This window comes from Equus quagga, chromosome 3, assembly GCF_021613505.1.
Source record: "Equus quagga isolate Etosha38 chromosome 3, UCLA_HA_Equagga_1.0, whole genome shotgun sequence".
In the NCBI taxonomy this organism is placed as follows: domain Eukaryota; kingdom Metazoa; phylum Chordata; class Mammalia; order Perissodactyla; family Equidae; genus Equus; species Equus quagga.
The window spans coordinates 132,135,596-132,140,346 of record NC_060269.1 but is presented as its reverse complement, the minus strand read 5'-3'; positions in this window follow the sequence as shown (position 1 = coordinate 132,140,346).

Below are 4,751 nucleotides of genomic sequence, written 5' to 3'. Positions count from 1 at the left end.
TTTTAAAGATTGGCGCCTGAGCTAACATCTGTTGCCAATCTTCTTTTTTTTTCTCCTTCTCCCCAAAGCACGCCCAGTATATAGTTGTATATTTTAGTGGTAGGTCCTTCTGGTTGTGCTATGTGGGATGCAACCTCAATAAGGTCTGATGAGTGGTGCCATGTCCGTGCCCAGAATGTGAACTGAAACCTGGGCCACCAAAGCAGAGTGCAGGAACTTAACTACTCAACCATGGGGGCTGGCCCCCAAAAGTTGATTTCATCTGCAAGTTCTTTAACATTTTTCTCATATCCTTTTCACATATCTCAATTTAGATGAAAAACTTTCCAGACTCCCAGATGGGTCATGTAAAGCAGTTCTCAATAATCTATTTACTTATTTACCAAACATTCAGTTTCTTGTGCCCAAGCACTGATCTAGCAATAAGGATGCATTGTGTAACAAAATAAAACAGTGACAACAAAAGGGTTCCATCATCATGAACCTTAGAGTTTCATGGAGAAACAGACCAAAAAAGTAAATAAATTAATAAGAAAACATTGTCAGTGAAAAGAGCCATGATGATAATAAAACTGGTGCTTCCACATCATAATACATTGTTTAATTCTGCTTATAATATACTGCTTATCATAATAGTAAGTCACAACTCTTTTCTGCACTTAAATTTTAATTGCTTCAAGCTAATGCAATATGGTATTTGAATATAAAGTATTTAATAAATTGCTGTTTTATTATATGGACAAAGGAGAAAGTCAGTGAAGTTTGGTTTGGTCAAGAGGTGAGTCCAGGTGGAGACATATAATTCAGAGATGTTTAGGAAACTGACCCTCCTAACTACCAAAAGAGAAGGGGTCTAAAAGATCAATGGCATAAGGAAATTTCGCCCAAATCCTACCCAAACAAGGAGGGTCTCTTCTATACGATACAGACTAAAATCATTTCGAGGGTGGATTTGTTTCTTGGGCTCACTACAGAAGAAGTTTTTAAAGTTTGCTTTATGTGACAGTGGACTCCAAAGGGTAGAGTGCAAGTCTGTTGACTCTAACCTTTTGACCTATTTCTACACCAGTAAATGTCACTGCATTATCCTGTGCTATATTCAGTGGCCTTTAATCCAGTTACCTGCCCTGACTGCTTCCAATCATATTTTATTTATTTATTGAGGAAGATTAGCCCTGAGCTGATGCTTCCGCATCATAATACATTGCTAATACATAATACATTATAATACATCTGCTGCCAATCCTCCTCTTTTGCAGAGAAAGACTGGCCCTGAGCCAACATTGGTGCCCATCTTCCTCTATTTTATACGTAGGATGCCTACCACAGCATGGCATGACAAGCGGTGCCATGTCCATACCCGGGATCCGAACCGGCATGTCCCGGACCTCCGAAGCAGAACATGCGAACTTAACCGCTGCGCCACCAAGCCAGACACCCAATCATATTTTAACATATCCCGAGCGGTCTTTGCCTTGATCATGGTCCATTATGATAGCCCCGTTGGTAGCCTTCTTTCTCTATCAAAATGTCAATAGCCCAGAGTAAAGATGGGGCTGCCCTGAAACGAAGTGCCCAATTCAAAGAAAGCTTTTGCTGCTTTTAGATTTGCAAATGGTGCTGGCTCACAGAGGAAAAAGGACACCTAATTCCCACAGGTCCTTTACAATGTTCTGTATAAACTTCACGTCACTTTTTAGTCACTGAATTAGAAAGTACCCATGGAAATTGTGGGGATCCATGGGAAAAACAGATGTGCAGACTTATTGTTTTTGTTCTGTAGATAGAGGATGCCGTTGTGATTTATGTTTTGTAAATTCAGTGAGATTATGTTTTTTAAAATGCAATAAGATCATCATAGAACTTCAGAAAAAATCCCCATTTTATATATGTATCTTCATATATACCCAGATATATTTAAACATGTGTGTAATATTAATACTAATGTAGATTTCTGTCTGTATAGATATTTGAGTGCGTACCTCTCTCTCTCTACATATATATGTACGCATATAAACATATGTGTATACATATATCTTTTCATATATATGCACATACATTTTATTTCCGTACATATATCATATTGGCAGATATGGACAATAGATACATTTGCTTCTCTTTTTATATTTTTTATTTTGTATAATGTTCATGAACCTTAAAACATTCTATAAATGATGGAAAGTACTTACAAACTATGAAAAGTACTCACTCTGTCTTATGTAGAAGCAAACAAGTATATAAAAATTAAAATACATCTAATATCCCAAGATATTTCTCAGTTGTATTGACAAAAAGCATATTGTTTTTGCCCTAAGGACTTTGAAGACCTAAGTATAAATTTGATTTTTATCGACTCAGTGGAATATTAAAGAAAGTCATAAACAGATTTACCAAACAGACTTACAGATATTGATTATTTCTGGAGCAATAACAATATCTAAAAACTATCAGGGGGATGGATTTCAAAAGAAATGCTCTTTAAATCAATAAAAGCTCAAGTTGTCAAATCCTTCTTCCTCAAAATAAAGTTAACGGTTTCTAGTTTTAAAAAATCAACATTTATTTTGATGAAAGAAACATGGTTCTAGAGAATCCACATGTTTACAAAATTCTTAAACCAGTCAAGAGTGCAATTAAGATACATCAACTTAGGGGCCGGCCCCATGGCCGAGTGGTCAAGCTCACATGCTCCACTTAAGGGGCCCAGGGTTTCGCTGGTTCGGATCCTGTGCACAGACATGGCACCGCTTGTCAGGCCACATTGATGCAGCGTCCCACATGCCACAACTAGAAGGACCCACAACTGAAAAAATTTACAGCTATATACTGAGGGGATTTGGAGAGAAAAAAATTCAGGAAAAAACAAAGATTGGCAACAGTTGTTAGCTCAGGTGCCAATCTTAAAAAAAAAAAAAAGATACACTCAACTTGAAGACTAGCAGAATACCTGGGAAGAATAAAACATTTTCTACAACAAGCACTTATATTGGATAATATTCCTTCCAATTAAAATATTCTGGCAATCTTTGGGTAAAAGTTGCTAAATCACTTAGAAGTAGCTTTTTATTTTTTTAATCAGAGTATAAAATCTGCTTAACATTTACATTTCATAAGCCATTTAAATTCGTATCAATAACAAAATTATTCAGTATTCATTATGAAAAAATAAATTGTAATTTACTATTCTTAATTTTCTTAAAGTTGACATTTAATTTTAAATCATAATTATTAGAATATCGTCAACAATATGCATTTTCTATGGATAAGTCTTCATAAAATAAAAAGTAAAAATTTTAAAATGGATTGCTGGGGTTGGCCCCATGGAATAGTGGTTAAATTTGGGGCACCCTCCTTTGGCAGCCCAGGTTCATGGGTTCAGATCCCAGGTGTGGACCCATAGCACTTGTCAGTCATGATGTGGCAGCAACCCACATATAAAGTGGAGGAAGATTGGCACAGATCTTAGCTCAGAGCTAATCTTCCTCAAGGAAAAAAAAAAAATGGTTACTGTCAGAGGAGGTCTGTGAATTTCCCTACACTGTGTCCAAATGAAAGTATGGGAATTTAGGGAGTTGGGTAAGGTCCAGAGCTTTCTTTCCTGCAACTTATTTTTGCCTCTGTGACTCCAAAATAGGTTAATAAATATTGATCTAAGCTTGTGTCAAAAGTTATCATTGCTAAAATGTGTTCCATGGAATACTAGTCCGTGGATGTGTTCCCACTCTGGCCTCCTGCAAAAAAAGAATCTTGTCAAATAAATTCGAGATGTATCGATACTATACATTCATCCTAAAGATTTACTTTGCGGCCATTCCCAAATTTGTTTTTCATTCTTTCTTTCCTTGAGCTTTTCTGGAAAACAGTGTTTCCAAAATACAAACTTTGCTACACTCTTCTGTAGGGAAGCTGAAGAAGTGACTCTGGAACGATACTTTAGGGTCAGATCTAGAATATTTGAATGACAAGATAAAGAGTTTCAATTTAATTATGTAGGCAATAGGGTACCATTGAAAGGGAGGGGACTGATGCTTTACGAAGCATCCAGGGTCGGTTTGCCAAGAGAACTGCTGAGGAAGAGACTCGCTCTAGGGAGAGCCCAGGAGGTTACTGTAGCAATTGAAGTCTTTTCTTTATTAATTCGATTATATCCAGGCTTTAATGTAGATATTTGAAATGGTATCTCCTGATTGGTAAGGTTTTAAGTGTATCAGTCCATTATAAATTATTGCATTCTACTCTTCCAAACCTCTGTTGCTCCCTCATTCTCCTGCATTTCACTCACATTGACACACACACACGTGCTCACACACAGACACATACACTGCTCTGCCCACGTCAGTTGCTATTCATCCCATGCTATGAATGAAATGCCTATGCCTCAATTTCATTGCTAGCCCCCAGTTTCTCAATTTTGAGATCATTTCCTCTTCTTATTGACTTTTAGAGTGGACAGGAGAATTTATTAGGATCAATTTTATCTACTGCTTTCCGAATTCTGTAACTTCAGTAAGATCATGGAAGGTTAATGCTCCTTTATTAAAATGAATAAGCCCAGTTTCCTCAAACTTTTCTCTTAGATAACATCATTGATTCTGATACACTGTGTGCTCTGCTCCCTCAAGAGTAATTATGACTTTAAGTGGCTGTGTGCCAACCAGTATTTTACAACATGTTCCAGCCATGTCCAGAATCACATAAAGATTGCTCCGGTTTAAACGGAGTTGTTCTAATAGAGTAGCTGCTATCGTTTT